The sequence below is a fragment of the Uloborus diversus genome, chromosome 7, assembly GCF_026930045.1.
Source record: "Uloborus diversus isolate 005 chromosome 7, Udiv.v.3.1, whole genome shotgun sequence".
Classification (NCBI taxonomy): Eukaryota; Metazoa; Arthropoda; class Arachnida; order Araneae; family Uloboridae; genus Uloborus; species Uloborus diversus.
Window position 1 is genome coordinate 169,227,676 of NC_072737.1, and position 19,059 is coordinate 169,246,734.

The window sequence follows — 19,059 nt, forward strand, 5'->3', positions numbered from 1 at the left end:
AAATGCTTCAGTTTTGAAACGCTTATATCTCCTCTACGCCTTGGAATAACAAGACAGTTTTTGTTTTGTTTTAAAGGGCAATGTGACGGCTTCTTACCATAGCATTTTTCGATTTTTATCCCCTTACCTACCGGGCTTTTTTGGAGGGTGAAAAAGTACATTTTTCATTTTTTCTCAAGTTTAAGCAATTTTTTCATAATGAAGGACTATCAGTAGTAGCTTAATTTCTCTTCTGCTTCTAGTATGTATACCTAAGTGCAATAGAAAAAAAATTAGCCTGTTACTGAAAGTCCTTTGTTGTTATTTTCATTCCCAAAATAACCAAAACAGCAGTTTTTTAACCACGCTTTGACCTTGAAATTTTTCTAGTTAGGTTTAACTTAAATAGTTTTTAATCATGCACAAACAAAAGTTCATTCTTTTAGCTTTACAATAAGCCGTATTTGATCTTTCGACTAATATAAATAAATCCACTACAGCTCCCAGAAGAAAGGTCAAAAAAGGCAAATTTTACGCATCCGTGGAACAAACAAAGGGCTATATCTCAGAGAAATTTTTTTTTCAAGAAATAAAACAAGCTGTTTTGGAGTACATGATGTTGGTACATATTACCAACCAAATTTCATCAAAATCAAAAATGGTGCGGCACGGCCCATTTGTTGATTTTATATGGAATGACCCGATGAATTTGGTATCAAAAACAAGCAGTCATTAATGATAACGAGTTATCCCATTCACTGTAATATAAAGCAAATCAACCATTTAAGGGGGGGGGGGCATGAAAAAGTAAAAGTGCCATGGACATAAAAACTTGCAAATCAGGCCCTGCTCAAGAGAGTAGTCATGGACACAATAATGCACATCATTTTATCTCTCAATTCATCCAAAAGAAAAGGAACGATGTGAAATTACAGCATTAAAATTCTGCTTCCATTAACACGAACTGACACTACGTAGAGCTTGAAAAGGTTGAAAAGCCCTGTCTTACAAAACGTGAGACCCCCGACATTCCTGGGATCAACTATTATCACACTATCAGGGGTGGATACAGAAATAGTTTTTGGGAGGAGCACTGAAGAGTAAGAAGTGCCCACAATTTTTTTACTGAAAAAAAAGTTCTTAACTTTACTTTTAAGTACAGAAATATTTTGACTAGATCTTCTTCGAATGCTTATATAATACCATCAAAATTGTATATAATGCACGATGTTACTTAGAAACATTGTCAGAATGATTAAAACCCGGTACCCGCACGGCTTTGCCCGTAATAGGAAAATTAAAAGGTCTTTTGGTTCGCCTGTATATTTACAAATGATGTATGGTGAATTTTCTCGCCAATTGGCGTGTACCCATGTTACAGTTCCACGATATGATAATTTCGTATCTCGCCAATTGGCTTGTGCCCATGTTACGGTACCACGTTATGATAATTTCGTAATTTACTCGTCCATCTTATGATAATTTTGTTCTTAAAATTGGAATAGAAAAATAACCACATCGAATTTTCGAAAAATCGCTTCGAGGTGCACACCCCCATGCTACAAACTAATTTTGTGCCACATTTCATGAAAATCGGCAGAACGGTCTAGGCGCTATGCACGTCACAGAGATCCAGACATCCTAAAGACATTCAGACATCCTCCGGACATCCAGACAGAGAGACTTTCAGCTTTATTATTAGTAAAGATACTTCTGCTTTTTTAAAGAGTAGTTTTTTAAAATTTTGCTTATATGTTGGAGAAATAAATTAAAAAATGGTTAATGGTACAGTAAAATAAATTTTCTGTCTTTAAGAGTAACACGAGCCACCCTGTCCCCCCCCCCCCCATAGAAAAATACTAATAAAACGTCCTTTACTGCACGCTATGGAAATGTTAAATAGTCATCTGATAGTGACACGTGGCAAAAGAAAGTGATGTCTACTTTGAAAATCTTCATTCCATCTTTATAGTTCTTATGAATCCATAAAAAGCGCTCGCCCACCAAGACAGCTGCCCAAGGAACACCGGATGCGACTGTGTTTTTTGCCGCCCAATCTATTACAGCTTTTTGCCTAACTGAATTCTAACACCAGAAAGGGTTTGGATCGACCTTCAACCTTACCGGTTAAAAAAGTGACCCCTGAATAGCTCTGCTCCCCTTCGTACCATAACGGAAGTCGTGACAAAGGGATGCTGGAAAGGGTTAGAATAAAAACTTTCCCCTCTCTAGTTTTTTTAGAAGCCTAGTTTTTGATATAGAAGGGTTAGGACGACCTAGTGGGTGACCTAACTAAGCGCCTGGTTACGTAACTGATCGGAATCTGAGTGAAGATGTATTTAGTAGGTTTTTAGGTTTTGGAGCTAAAGCATGGAGCAGAGATTTGGTAAGTTTTGATATTGTTTTAAAAAAATGTTTTGTGTTTAAGAAAAACCATACAACACTTTTTAATGAACTGCTGACTAATTTAAATTAATTGTTCATTCTGTTTTCCACTTTCTAATGTGTTCATGCAAAATTTTCTACGCAAGGGAAGTAAATGATTCTAGAATTGTTTTGTCGTAAAGAGTAAATACCCTTTTTCAGTTATTTTTCTTTGTACTGGGTTTTAGTATCATTATTTATTATTATTATTATTATTATTATTAATATAAAAAAATTATTATTATTATTATTATTATTATTATTGTTATTGCTACAAAAATAATAATAATAATAATAATTCTTCATCTTCTTCTTATTATTATTATTGTTACTAAAATAATACTAATAGTAATTCTTCTTCTTATTATTTTATTGTCTTTTGTTAGCTAAAGCCTTTATTTTGAAGTATATTGTATCGCTTTTCCTCAATTACAAATGCTGTTTCGAGCGAGGTATATAAATTGCTTGTGTTTGTAATTCAACATAACGTGAAACGCATACAAGTGTTTCACTGAGGTAAAACACATTGTCCGTCATTTAGAAACAGAATAAGTAATCAAATACCAGCGACCTCAAAGAACGCTTTAATCAAGGGAATTAAGTCAAGCTCATTTTTAAATCCTTATCTAAAAGATCACCGCCGAAAAAACCCATTCTAATATTAAAAAATCTGTTCTTTCTAATGGTACCAACGAAAGCAAGAGTGGTTGGTAAATTTGTGCAACAGCGCTGTTTTTTTTTTTTTTTTTTTTTTTGTGAAGGATTTTGATACTCACTTTGGATGACAAAATCTTTTACAGAGTATTTAAGCTCTGAAACGGGAACCCATAAAAAAGTATAAATGTACTTCGTATATTGTACCATTAATGAAGTTAGGTGGGCCCACCTGGGGGGGGGGGGGTTGTTAAAGAGGGGTTGTTTTGAGGGGCATTTTTCACTTTTTTTTGGGGGGGGGGAGGCTCTTGCTTTCGAGGGTATCTTCGCGATAGTTAGGGGGCTGCACCTTTTTCTCTTAGGGGGGTTGATACCCCGATGAGGCTCTGAAAAATAGTGGAAGAAAACAATATTTGAATTTTTTTATTTTATACATGATTTAAAATGATATTTTACATCTATTGAACGGTTCAAAAAAGGTTTGTTTATTTGTTTCTCTCTCCCTTTTTTACACTTCGGTTATGAGCGGGTAAAGCTCATTTTTGAAATTGATAGTCATAACAAACATTCTGAATCAACGTATTTCGCAAAAACATTGAACCCTATCGCCAGCTAAATGTTGAGTCGCCCCCTTTAAAACTGTTTGACCTCCCTCTGCAAGCAGGTCGCTGATGTCCAAATTGAAAGCGGATGTTATGACAGTAAACAGAGCCGTGGAAGAAAAAAAGAGAGAGAGAGAGGAAAAAAAGCAATCTCTCTCCTCCAGATACTGATGCTGGATGGGCTCTTTGTTTCTTAAGTTATGCAAATTCTGCAGCAAGCCCGCGTTTGTTCTTCATTCTAAACTTTTGATGCTGAAATGGAAAGAATGTTTCTCAAAAGAGACTGACAGAAAGATAGAAAATCTTTTGAGAAGTAGCACGATTGCTTTTTTTTTTCGTGTGTGTATTTTTCGAAGGAAAGGTTTCTTTGATGATTTGAAATGTTGCTTTTGGAGCATTGGAAAGATTGCTCGAGTTTCTCTGGGCAGGGGTTTGCATTGCTTTCGAAAATGACCCTGATAATTGTTCAGGTGATATAATTGCAAAAAGAGAGAGTTAGCAAATAGCAATCGCTGTTAGCAATCCGCTGTTTATGAGGTATTCGTTATCAATTTCAGAAATACTACTGTCAGAAACTTTCATGAGAATATTTGTGATATGTTTAGGGGAATATGGGGCAAAGCTAAATAGCGGGGCAAAGTGAAATGGTGAAATATTTGTTTTTCTTTTAGCGCCACCTGTCTAACAATATTTTGATCATGTAGTAACGCATGTAGTCCAGTCCGGAAAAAATTACGATTGGAAACCAAAGAATATGATAATGTAAGCAATTTTCAAAAAATGGTACTCATGTTCTAATGTAAGTCAAAACTTATTTTTGCTATTATTAAATGATAAAGTGCTTGTTATTAACATTTTTAATATCAATTGAGGCCACAAATATTCAGTGCAATATTTATCCTCATATATATAATAGCCGATGATCGAGTAACACGAGAGTTTCAACAATGAAACTCGCGCTACGACATGATAATTTGATAATTCGCAACTCCAACGAACTATAGGGGGCACTGCAGTCACTGTCTAATGGCCGACTTAAAAACTAAAACAAACGCATGTGGTAACGAAGAAAATGCTAAAAGTGTTGTGATTTTTGTTCGTATTTATGATTTTTTCGCTTTATTCATTTGAAAAGATTTTTGAAAGTCTTTTGGTTATTCTGACCCATATAGAAAGAGATTAGGAACCAAAAAGTATTACGAAAGTAAACAATTAATGCAGAACACACAGTAAGTTGTTCTGAAGCAGCCATTTTCACGATGTTGAATTCGGAATTCATAAATTTTTGGTTCGCTTCGAACGGCATTTTCATTTTGTACCGTTTTTTCTATACATTAGTACATATTAAGTTCAGTTTCGTGACATTTCCGGCATTTGTTGTAATTTTTGTCACATAGTGCACATACGTGGCAGACTGTCAAGAGTAACGTTTAACACTAGATAATTTATTTCTATAATTATATGATTGGATATCCAAAGAAATCATGCATTTAATTCATTCGTCATGGAAATGATTTACCTGATATGCGAAATCTTGTCAAGATACATTATTCTTTCACACAATTTTAAAACCATAACCCTATAAACAGATTTTTGGCGAACTTTTATTTTTTATTGTTCAAATTCTTAACGTTCTTTCTGGATTTTTCAATCTGTTCTGCGATAAATATTTTCAAGAAAATTTATTTGCATACTGTCTATTTCAGTAGGATACTGTAGTAACAAAGGTTATTTGAATCATTTATGTGGAATTAGGTTAAGGAAAAGTGTCCATGCAATGTTGTTAAGTTCGTTTTTTTTTCATCGAATTGAAAAACTGATATTTATTCAAATTCACTCAGAACAAAATAAATAAAATGTGTACTCACAGTTTATATATGGTGGTAGTTTTCTTTTCAGTTGATTGACCATTATTTCTTTTTATTTATTGAATTCTGTAATCTTACTATCATTTTATTCCACTCATGATAAAAATTAAAAATGGTTTAACTAAAAACGCAAAATCTCGCCAAGTCTATTTTGCTCGCACAATACTAAAAACTATAAAACTAAACAAATTTGGCGAAACCTTTCAGCTGAGAATAAAAGGAATGAAGTAAATTCTTTCTCGGTTAAACATTTTTCATTTTGTTCTACGATAATAAATTCAAGAAAATATTTTGCATACTGTCCATTCCAACTAAATGCTGCTGTAAAATATGATTAGTTAAATTAATTTAAGATTAAAAAAAACTCATATTCTTACAAATTCATACAAAACAATAAAAAATTTTACCTGGTATATCGTTATCCAATTTTGTTAATCCAGAGTTTTCTTGTTTACGCTTCCACCATTTAATACTTTTTTGAAAGAAATAAGGAAAACTAACATTATTTTGAGAAGCTCGAGAGTACTACTAAGGGACGAATTAATTTCTGTAGCTGAAAGCAAACTAAGACACATCGATTGCGTTAATAAATACTCAGAACAAACTGCCTGTGTTTACGTCAACAGACACACGTGGAACGCAACGTGGCAATGTTTTAGTTTCAGCGGCAGTTTTGTAAATCACCGCAAGGTAGCGTATTCGAGCGCTGGAGTTCCGAATATGTTTTGGTATTGTTTAACATGCAGGAACATGCTTTATTTTGACAAGGCTGAACTGGATCCGGTAGCTTAACGGTTTTACTGGTAAGACTTATTTTAGGAGAATGAAGAAACGAAAAAATGGTCAACAATGAACGCTACCTACTGGATTTTAGAGTTCATCCACTGGAGTTAGGGTTACTATTTCAACTATCAAAATATCACCAAACAGGCAATGGCTTCGTTCAAATGTAGAAGCAATTTTCACCCGTCATACCTTGACGGACGACTTTCTAGTTCGTTTAATAATGAGCTAATTTGTATTTTCAATGCTTTGTACAGTTCTGCAGAGGGCAGGTAAACTGCAGTATCTGCAGAAATGAGTTTTCAAGAGATTTGAAGACATGTGTGTTGGATTCAATACTAACAAATGGGAAAATGTTAGAATTGGTTTTTTTTTTCGCACCTTTTTCCAGCGGAAACCAAATAAGCAAGATAGTACAATAAAGCTAACGTACAATAGATGACAAAAATGCAAAAAAAAAAAAAAAAAAAGAGAGAAATGAAACATTTGCAGCTACTGCCCTTTACGTGCACAGGCAGAGTTAGTCAAGTTCATGCAGGGCAAAGTGGATGGGACAAAGTGAAATAGTTCATTTCATTAGCTGCCCTTTGTAAGGTAAATAATTATTAACAGTAGCGTAACTATGGTTTCTAGCACCCCTGGAGAACCAACAAAAATTGCGTCCCCCCCCCCCAGGGTCTCCCACATGGTAATTCACCGAAGGTCATTGTGACCTGTCCCCCCCCCCCCCCCGTCCACAACCACCATTTTTTTTTTTTTTTTTTGGGACATTTTGATTGATTGATTCGACAAATAGGAGACAGCATTGTAATTATTTTCTTATTTCCTTTTTTAGAGTTGTTTTCAATGACGCTCAATGTTCCTTCTCAATAGATTATATATACCCCCATCCAGCTCTTGTCCTTGCGAGTTTTTCTTTTTTTTTTTTTTAATTTTTTTAAAAACATTTTTCAAATTCTATGATAAAATAAACTATTGAAAAAAAATTTTTTTTAATCATTCGAAATGCCGCCCCCCTGATTGCTGCGCCCCTGGCGCGAGCCACTCCTGCCAATCTCTAGTTACGCTATTGATTATAATACAGAAACTTGGACGTTCCTAAATAATGTTCAAAGATTGCATTTTCTTCTAACATTGTACAGAAAAATACTTATATAGTCACTTTTACTATTTCAAGTTCTTAAGGCGGCGAAGGCTTTCGTTTTTTACGTCACTAGAATGAGATTGGCGGCCCCAAACTGCGTAGGAGAGAGGGGGGGAGTCATGTGCTCCAACAAGGACTATTCTGGAGAATTGAGTATCTAATAAGTCTTAAGTTAGTTAGGGTACGTGATTAAAAAATTTGAAAATCGAAACGTTTTTCAGCTTCATCCTTATCTTATGGAACTTCATATTATCTACGGTTCCTTTACGTAAAGTGATGCGTTTGAGTTCAGGAAGTCCTAGTCGTTAGTTTAAAAGAAAAACGAGCTGATGTGTGCATCCCATGACTTCCTTTTACTCCAATTTAATGTCATTTTCCTGTTATTGGCAATTTAATATGAATCAATAGTTTACTCTCTAAAAATCACCAACAGTGGCCAAAATGAAACCAAGTTGGCGACAAAACTTGGCGACCAAAAGACTGGCGATATATTGCCAAGTGTCCGCCAAATTATTACACTACTTGAGTTTATCTCGAAATTAACAATGATCCCCCCCTCCAAAAAAAAAAGGGCAAAAGACCCCATTAGAAACACCCGAAGGCAACCAAAAGGGGAGGTGCACAACTAGACCCCACTAGGAGTCTACGTACCAAATTTCAACTTTCTAGGACAGACCGTTCTTGAGTTATGCGACATACATACGCATATACGCACATCCGCACATACATATGTATACGTACATACAGACATCACGAGAAACTCGTTGTAATTAACTCTGGAATCATCAAAATGGATATTTCGCGTGTCTATATGTTCTTAGGTACTTATCCACGTGTGGTCGAGTCGAAAAAAAAACTCAAAATTCATTCGGGGGTGAACAAAATGGAAATTAAGGTCGATTTTTGGGTGAAATTTTTTTCGCGAATACAATGCTTCCTTTTTCGTAAAAGGAAGTAAAAAAATGAGTTTCAATACTTAATTGTACCAGATTTTTATTTCATGTGGTTGAAACACGCTCTCATACCGTTTTTAACGTCAAGAAAAGTTTATATTTAATTTCAATGGTTCTTGTGTGTGTGTACAAAATTTAAAGCCTACAATTTTAGCTTTAAAGTTAATCGATCACATGAAGACCCTTTAATTTTCACATGAGCATCATTATTTTTCCCTCGCGAAAAGCGTGATATTCTTAAGAAAAATATTCTTGATGAGTGTTAAATTGTCATGAACTTTACTCATGCAAAAGGGGGGTGAAAGTCCAACTTGAGTGGTGTCTAAAAGATCTTTCGTTCTAATTTTCAACCTGAGTTCCTTTCGAGAACCATAAATTCTTCCTCTATGCCGCACCGTTTCATGAAAACAAAATAAAATATTTAAATATCATAACATAAATGAAATACGTATACAAAATGAATAAATGATAAAAGATGGTGTGTAGTGAAGAAGTTGCCTTGTCAGTCAGCCTCCTTCGTCTCATTTCAGTCGCCTGCATGTTACAGCAAAGTATTATGGCACATGGAATACACCGCCAGCTCAGTCATTTCCAGCCGAGGCAGTTTCGTGCTTATTAGCACTCATCAGCCCGGCATAGGAAAGTGACTGAGCTGGAAATGGAAAACCTCTTAAGGAAGCCAAGAGTGCGAATCAAACTGGTACCTAATACAGGATTAGCAGACCAGACGAGTGGCCGAAGCAATGGTTCGGTTCAAGGCCACGAAACTGCAGTCCTCAGCTGAAAATGACTGAGCTGGCGGTGTATTCCATGTATGTCTGCTTTAGCCCTGGCTAATGGGCGGTAATTTACTGAATAAAGTATTATGGTGTTCCGGATTTTTAATCTAATTGATTTTTTAAAGTTGATGGAGGTACCTCTGGTGACCCCCGTACGCACGCCTCTGCCAGATTTTTAATTTTTACTCTAAAAACCACAAAAGCAAAGTTTTTGTTAAGAAATGAAATTTTTCGTATCGTTATGATAAAATCAATTTGAAAGTTACATTAATTCGCAACTCCAATAAACTATAGGGGGTGCTGCAGCTAGTCTAATGGCGGATGAAAAAGGCAAAACAAACGCACGCCGTAACTTATGACTTGCTTTGACGCTTAGTGAGTGACAGTAATTTTTAATCGTGTTTGTGGGAAACTTTCTTTTCTATTCTTCTGAAATTACATTACACCATAAACTGTCTGAAGCCTGTAATTTACCCCAAAGAAAACACATGGAATGGAATGTTTTAACCCTTTTCTTTAGTATTGTTAATCACCGCAAGGTAGTGTATTCGAGCGCAGGAGTTGCGAATTTAAAATTTTTCTGTTTCGTATGTTTCTAATTTCTGAGTTATGATTTAATTATGTCATACGATGCAAATCATCAACAAAATTCTCACCGACATATGGTGGTAGCTTTCTTTTCAATTGATCTACCATTATTTCTTTTTACTTATCGAATTCTGTAATCTTTCTACCATTTTATTCCACTCATGAAAAAAAACAAAAATGGTTTAACTGACATGGGCGGAATCTCGCCAAGGGTTCTTTGCTCGCTCAATACTAAAACTATAACCCTAAACAAATTTGGTGAAACCTTTCAGCTGAGAATGTAAGCAAAAAAGTAAATTCTTTCTCGATTAAACATTTTTCATTTCGTTCTACGATAATATATTCAAGAAAATATTTTGCAAACTGTCCATCCCAACTAAATGCGGCTGTAAAATATGGTTAGTTAAATTAATTTAAGATTTAAAAAAAAAACCTATATTCTTACAAATTCACACAAAACAATAAAAAATTTTACCTAGTATAACGTTATCCAAGTTTGTTAATCCAGAGTTTTCTTGTGTTTACGCTTTCACCATTTAACAACCAACTCGCTTTTTCGAAAGAAATAAGGAAAACTAACATTATTTTGGGATGCTTGAGAATATTATTAAGGTACGAAACAATTTCTGTAGCCGAAAGCAATCTAAGACACATCGAATGCGTTAAGAAATACTCATAACAAACTGCATGTGTTTACCAACAGACACACGAGGAACGCATTGTTTTATCTTTTTCTTTAATTTTGTAAATCACCGCAAGGTAGCGTATTGCGAATCTCTCAGAAACAAAAGTAATGTTACATGGTGTACTATATTTAAAATTCAATTTCACTTTAGAACCATTGACAATAGTACCTCCTTTAAGGGACACCTCCTGAATGAGGGACACCTCTATTTAAGGGACACTTTTTCTGGTCCCAGTTGTTTTGAATAGGAATTTTCATGCATTTACCTCTCATTAAGGAACACTCTATTTAAGGGACAGCCACAGAGAAAAATTACCAAAAAAAAAAAAAAATGTATAAATGCACTTGAAATATTTTATTTACCAGAATTCAAAGTTCGTTTTTACTTTTTTTACAAAAAAGGAAGTATTGTATTCGCGAAAAAAATTTCACTAAAAAATCGGCCTTAATTTCCATTTTGCTCACCCCCGAATGTATGCTGAGTTTTTTTTCAACCCGACCACACGTGGATACATGCCTAGGAACCTACAGACACCCGAAATGTCCATTTTGACGATCCCCTAGTTAATTACAACGACTTTTCCCGTGATTTCCGTATGTACGTATGTATGTGCGTATGTGTGTATGTGCGTATGTATCTCGCATAACTCAAAAACGGTATGTCCTAGAAAGCTGAAATTTGTTACGTAGACTCCTAGCGGGGCCTAGTTGTGCACCTTCCCTTTTGGTTGCATTCGGATGTTCCTAAAGAGGTCTTTTGCCCCCTTTCGGGGGGAAATCATTGTTAATTTCAAGTGGTGTTATAATTTGTCGGACACTTGACAGTATATCGCCAGTCTTATGGTCGCCAAGTTTAGTCGTCAACTTGGCGAAAAATTTGGCGATTTTTTTAAATTTTTAAGTTTGGTTTTAATTCGGCCAATGTTGGTGATATTTCAAGTGTTAACCACCGAATCACTTTAAAATTGCCAATAATGGGGAAATAAATCTGTGTAAAACGGTTTTTTTTTTTTTTTTTGCCTCGGTTCGCAAGAAACTAAAGGTGAAAATATTTAGCGTTTCCTTGCTTACTCCAAGGCGCTATTATCAATAAATTGGCGTAAAAGGAAGTCATGTGATGCACACATCAGCTCGTTTATTCAAAAATTTTCTGGTAAAAGTTTGACTTGAGATTCATGCATTCTCCTTTTATCATTTTTTTTTCAAAAGAGCTAAGCCCCAGCAGATTGTGTCCATGACAAGCTTTGTATACAAAACTTGAAATATGATCACACTGTTTTTCGCATTGTAAATTATATGACATCAAACAAATCCATATAAAACATTAATTCAAAATTGTGATTTTTGATCATCAGTTACAAAACGTTGACACTACAAAGTTTTTGATGCAATTTTATTTTGATATCTTTCTTCCAGTTTGAATAATTCTGATTTATTTGGTTTACATATAAGTATCGTTTTCAGCAATTAATCTTTAACGTTTTTAGTTTACGCTTGTTATGAAATTATACTGAGTAAACACAACATGCATAAATTCATCTACCTTCGAAGAAGGGACACCTCTAATTAAGGGACAAATTGTCCGGTCCCCTAAGTGTCTCTTATTTAAAGGTTCTACTGTACTGAATTTCATCATCATGTAATCATTCACTGTTGTTCTAAAACACCTTCCAGCTGACTAAAACTCATGCTAAAAATTTTGCGCGAAACGAAAAAAAAAAGAAAAAAAAACTTGAACGAAACGATATGATTTTAAAAGTACGTATAAGAAAAGTTGAAATCCTATTGTGTTTAAAGCATAAAAACGTTTTTATCTTTTTTTTTTTTTTTTTTTTGAAAAAATTACGCAGTCGTGTTCAGAAAAAATATTTCAAAAATGAAAAGAAAACATTCAAGTGTCACTTATTTTAATTGGAAAATTTGATTTTTCTTACTATAGTATGCAATACCTCAAGCTATTGAATAAGATAATTAAATCATAAAAAAATAAGGAAATTTTTTTAAAAAAATCTGTTTTTTTTAATAGAATTATTCTTTGCATAAATTTATAATATGTCGTCTGCCCATTTATCATAAGATTAAAAAGTTTCTGACTGCTTAATTTTCAACTATTGTCATTTTCTATTGGGAAGAACAGCGTTCTCTTAGAATAAAGAGTTAATTTAAATGTAAAAGCCTTTTGGTAAGTATTTGTCTTCTTAAATAACATTAAAATCCCTGAAGCGTTCTTTTAAATATATTTAGTCGAGAGATATTTCTAATGAATTAAGAAAAGAGGAGTTAATAAAATTTGAAACACATATTGAGAGATGGGCTAACGTGTGATTTGAGTTCATCTTCAGGCGATTTTTACTATTGAACTGTTTTTGAACCAATTAAGTTGAGTAATTGAAACGTTTGCCATGAAGTTTTGCAGTGATAAGTTGTAAAACAAAATACTAGCACTTCTAATACAATTTGAAAAAGTCAAAATGTTTTCATTATTTTTAAATAGTGTTTAAAAAAATGAAAAAAAGAGGGAAGGGGTATTTTTCAATGTAAAACTCAGAAGCTTTTAATAAGTAAGCTAGCCTATTTCATTATGTATATGAAAACACCTAATTATTTTAATGCTCACGGCAAAATATTCAAAAAATTGAAGATTGTCTTATTGCTGCATCAAGTAGAATTAAACATTAAAGGACGCTTGTTTTGAAGCAGTTGTGATATTTAATAAACAAAGTTGTAAAAAATGTTTTGTAATTTATGAATAGGGAAGTTTCTACTAATTTTTTTATGTGGAACAATTTGAAGGGTTAGTTTTAAATGCATCTTAATCTACTAATTTTCAAAAGTTTGTTTTTTCAGCAATCACGAATTACTTATTGTACTCACTTGACCGTAGTTGATGTTCTATCATTCTTCAGAGATATTTATGAATGATTTTCTGAAAACAGGTGAAATTCATTTTCTATATTGATGATGGAAATTTTGGAAATGTCATCACACGTGTATCGCATCCCCTAAATGTGGACAAATATTAGCTTTATCGGCCAATTAAGAGTTTTACTACCCTAAATTACCAGAATGTCTCAGATGTCTGAACGATAATTCAACACACAGCATCCAGCATCTAACACACAACATCCAGCATCCAACACACAACATCCGACATCCAACACACAACATCAAGCATCCAACACACAACATCCGGCATTTAACACACAACATGCAGCATCCAACACACAACATCCAGCATCCAACACACAACATCCGGTATCCAACACATAACATCCAGCATCCATCACGCAGCATCCATCACGCAGCATCCAACACGCAACATCCAGCATGCAACACACATCATCCAGCACTCCCTGACATTAATTTGAGTTGTGAAATTTTTATTTTGCTTTTTGCAATTATGATCGCGATAGAAATCATTTACAGAAAAAAGAAAACCAACGAGTAGGGGTCCTATCGCAATTCGTGATTGCGAAAAGCATGATTTGAATTTGCACAGTTCAAATTAATGCTGGATTTCCGTTGCTGGATGATTTTTTTTAAAAATAATTTGATACTTTTTTGCTTATATTATCACCCCACAAAGCTGTTTGGAACGAATGCAACTCCATCAGGTGTAAAACCACTGCCACAAAAGTAAGGGTAACAACAACATCATTATAATAAAATGCTTAACCAATGCGCATTTTTAAATGTGCAGGCTAGTACATGGAATAAAATTAAGATAACGCATGAATATAATTGGAATTTGAATGGAAAATTAAAAAAATAAGAGCCACTGTCTGTAAGAATCAGTCAGATTTAAAGCATTTGTGATTGTTGACATTTTTATTTTTTTTTTATTTTTACATGTGTTGTTCCTTATCATGAATGTAATGTAAATCCGAAATTTGAGCTATGTCTGACTCACCGTTTTTGAGAAAACAATTTTTTTTTTTTGTTTAGGGGGCGTGGCACATTTTTGCTGGTTTTTCAAATTTGCAGATTTTAATGTGCTTGTTGCTTGAAGCGCTCTTATAATGACATGGACTTTTTAATTCCACATTACTATATGGTCTTGTTAGATACTGTTACAGCTGTCAAATTGGTGACACTACGAGGGCGACGCCGACAAACTCCGTTTAAAAATCAGCGAAAATGAATTTTTTTCTATATTCAAAGCCAATTTTCTCAAAGTGCCTTCATGATGACACCAATATTTTTAGATCATTTTCTAGCCACACTTATATGCATCAAAAATATGTATCAAAATCGGTGTCACTATAAGGACGCCAGAAGATATTGGAACTTTTATTTGATAAATTTCACAAAAACACAAATATTTAGAATCTAATTACAACTCTGTCGCCTTCATAGCAGATATCTGATACTAAATCAGGTTGATAACCAACATGTTTGTCTAACATTTGCACACAAAAAATCGGTGTCACTCCTATTATTTTTGGAAATATAAACGTTCGAAGTTAGTACGTTATGGCGTTTTTTTATATTTATTTATTTAATATTTTCATACCCAGATAGTTTTTTTTTTTTTTTTTTGAACATATCTATTTTTAATATAATACAAAGAAGTGTACCTTATAACATAAACATCTTTGGGCAGTAAGAGATTTTTTTTCTTGAATAGAAAATGCCAGTTTTGATATAGGTACAGGTGGATCTATTGTGCATAACATGTCTAGATTATTATACCAATACTCGTCTTGTTTTTCCGGCCAAACAAATTTATTTATTCCAATTGTTCTTGACATGCATTTGACCTAAACTTTCAAATAGTCAACTTCTACTATTTTTCTGGGATACCATGTTTTCCCATGCTTTAGTGCTACAAAATTAGAAGGTTTCAATAAGAGATGACCGTCTTTCTGAAATTGGTTGATTTGATTCTTAATGTTTTCTTCGTTTTGGTCTACGTTATCCTCAAATTCAGTTTCAGATTCTGAATGTTCGCTTTCTTCAATATTCTCATTTGATGTATTGAGAATGCATTCGTTTTTTTTGTTTCTTCCATCGAAAAAAAAGGGACAGGATTTGGTTCATAGTACAATACTCTGAAGCAACTAACAGTTTTTTCACCGTTACGAACTGCATTTCCCATCACGTGTGCAACTTGACTGGGATGTTGTTTTTTTTCCCAGTATTTTCACCAATCGTAAATTGTTCTTATAAATACTGCTTCTGCTTTGAAGTGAACTTGAACTGAGCGCGTAAAGATTGGGCTCACTTTTGGCAATGCAGGGGTATTTATTAGTTGAACAAATTGAAGCATTTATATAAGATGTTTGTAAGAGCTTCTCACTATACATCTTTCGTATACAACCCACTTGCAAGTTGAGGTCAAATGTATGTCAAGAACAATTGGAATAAATAGATTTGTTTGGCCGAAAAAACAAGAAGAGTATTGGTATGATAATCTAGACATATTATGCACAATAGATCAGCCTATACCTATATCAAAACGGGCATTTTCTATTCAAGAAAAAGATGCTCTTACTGCCCAAAGCTGTTTATGTTATAAAGTACACTTCTTTGTATTCAATTAAAAATAAATATGTTCAAAAAAAAAAACTATCTGAGTGTGAAAAGATTAAATAAATAAATATAAAAAAAACGCTATAACGTACTAACTTCGAACGATTATATTTCCAAAAATATTAGTAGTGACACCGATTTTTTGTGTGCAAATGTTAGACAAACATGTTGGTTATCAACCTAATTTAGTATCAGATATCTGCTATGAGGGCGACAGTTGTAGTTAAGATTCTAATATTTGTGTTTTTGTGAAATTAATCAAATAAAAGTTCCTATATCTTCTGGCGCCCTTATAGTGACACCGATTTTGATACATATTTTTGATGTATGTAAGTGTGGCTAGAAAATGATCTAAAAATTTTGGTGTCATCATAAAGGCGCTTTGAGAAAATTGGCCTTGAATATGGAAAAAAATTTATTTTCGGTCATTTTTAAACGGAATTTGTGGGCGTCGCCCTCGTAGTGTCACCGATTTGACAGCTGTAACAGCATCTAACAAGACCATATAGTAATATGGAATGAAGAAATCCATGCCATTATAAGGGCGCTTCAAGCAACAAGCACATTAAAATCTGCAAATTTGAAAAACCAGCAAAAATGTGCCACGCCCCCTAAACAAAAAAATTGTTTTCTCAAAAACGGTGAGTCAGACAAAGCTCAAACTTCGGATTTACATTACATTCATGATAAGGACAACCTATGTGAAAATAAAGAAAATTAAAAATCCCAACAATCACAACCTGCCTGATCCTTACAGACAATTACTCATAATAATGAATAAATAAATAAGTAAAATGAGATTACTTCAAACCTAGCTCAATCTAAATTATTTTTATCAGTAAATATTTAAACGAACTACTTTTTTGAAAAAGAAAACAGAAATGAAGTCGTTGGGGAAACTAGAGAGGTTTGACCCGCTTTTTGCACAGATGCATTTTTCCATTTTTTTTTTTTTTTTTTCTGAGCATTAGAAACATTTCAAATCGGCTTTTTTTTTTTTCTTATGATGTCTGATAACTTTTTACATAACTTTTTTAATTACGTTTTATGCTTAAAAAAATCTTTCCTTACTCCTTAAAAAACATTACAAACCTAACAAACTGTATTTGAACAAAAATATATAAGAACAAATATTTTTTCTCTTCATATACACCGATTTTAGGATGAACTTTTAATCTTAGTTGGGTTTAAAACAATCAAGAACATTTATAATTGCGTTTTATGCTTTAAAAAATCCTTCCTTTACTCCTTAAAAAAACGGTACATACCTAACAAACCGTATTTAAACAAAGAAAAAAAAAACGTAAGAACAAACATTTTTTTCTCTTCATTCAATAATTTTAAGATCAACTTTTATCAAGTCAAAAACGTTTAACGTTGGTGTTCTAACTGTTCGAACACGGCTTCTATATTGTTTTAAACTGACCCTTTGTCTTTCTTTTAGGTTAACAAAACGGATGGTAGCTGTCAATCATGACATTTATCATCTACCCTAAAAAAAAGGTGCGTTCCACCAAACATGTTTTTCAACTACAGCACTAAAACTAATGTTTTGGAAATATTTTTGCCGCACAAAAAATTCAGAGATCCCTATAAGTTTTTCAATAAGTCTTCCATATCTGCGTTTATGTTAAAGTTCTTATTAAAAATTGTAACTTGGGATGTAATCGAAAAGCAATGTGATACTAAAAGTATTAAACTGTAACATCATTTTAAAATATAAATAATTAACCTACCGAGAAATATCCTACTGCTTTATCATTAAAAGAAATTACGCATTTTCCCCCATTAATAATGATTCCTTATAATTATCTTGTAGAGAAACAAAATATGATCTTCCAAGCTTTATGTACAAAGTTATTTATTTTATTTTATTTATTTTTCTTGTTAATTCGTAGTTTCTTTTTTACTTACCAGACGGTTGATAATCTCGTGAGTAGTTGAGGATATGTTTCTTCTAACTAAAGTAACGGCTATATTATTTTTGCTTAATATTGAATTATCGTTTATTAACGTTGACTGTTGCATAAATTCAATTTAATTCAGTTCAATTCAATTAATTTCAGTCAAGGGATTTAACAAAAATTCATTTCACATAGAATATTTAAAAAAATTAAAATTGTAGACACATCAATATTGAGCAATCACGATTGCTTATTGCTTTCATTCGACTGTTTTGATGTGCTATCATTTTATTTTCCCACCAGCACCCTCTGCAGCACCACCGTCGAACGGGTGTCGCACCTCACGATGCTGCTCCTCTAGCGAAAACCGTCTCCAGGTTGCTTCCAAATACTACAGACACACACACACGCATACATACATACACACACCTACACACATACACACACATATATATATATATATATATATATATATATATATATATATATATATATATATATATATATATCCATGCATACATCTACACACACATACACAAACACATACACACACGCATACATACAGACACCTACACACCTACACACAACTACCCACATGCCTGCACACAGACACAAACACATATGCCTACACACAAACACACATCCCCCCCCACACACACAACATACACACACACATGCGAAAAGTATAATTTGAATTCAAAATGTCAAAATTCAAATTAATTTATATATATATATATATATATATATATATATATATATATATATATATTTTTTTTTTTTTTTTTTTTTTTTTTTTTTTCAATTACTAAACTCATCTATGATATCAGCGAAAGTAACCTCGGAACTGATTTTGAAAGTACAGAGTTTCTTCTTTCGAGGCTCATTGAAAAAGTGGAACTACTAGTACTTAGGTTAATATTTCCCATACAGATGCCCTGAAAAAAAGTGTTGATTCTTTGCAAAAGTGTGTCTCTTCAATTCAGAAATTTTCAGGGTGGAAGAGAGCAAAAGGTTTAATGCACTGGGTGCATTTTTATAATGAAAAGCCAGTAAAATATATACACAAATGCAATACTACATTGTTTCCAAAATATGGGGGGGGGCAATTGAATTCCCCCCTTGATTGTCCAAACGACGGGCCTACCTCTCCCCTTCCATATAGAG

At 33.4% G+C, this 19,059-nt stretch overlaps 1 long non-coding RNA gene across 1 annotated transcript in view; it reads left to right on the forward strand.

Annotated features, from left to right (window-relative positions):
* The first annotated feature begins 2,070 nt into the window (after positions 1-2,070).
* The window catches only part of LOC129226641 (uncharacterized), a 132,166-nt gene continuing 115,177 nt past the window's right edge, over positions 2,071-19,059 (forward strand). Inside the window, exon 1 of the long non-coding RNA XR_008580811.1 lies at positions 2,071-2,365. This is a non-coding gene — a long non-coding RNA (uncharacterized LOC129226641). The remainder of the gene's footprint in view (positions 2,366-19,059) is intronic.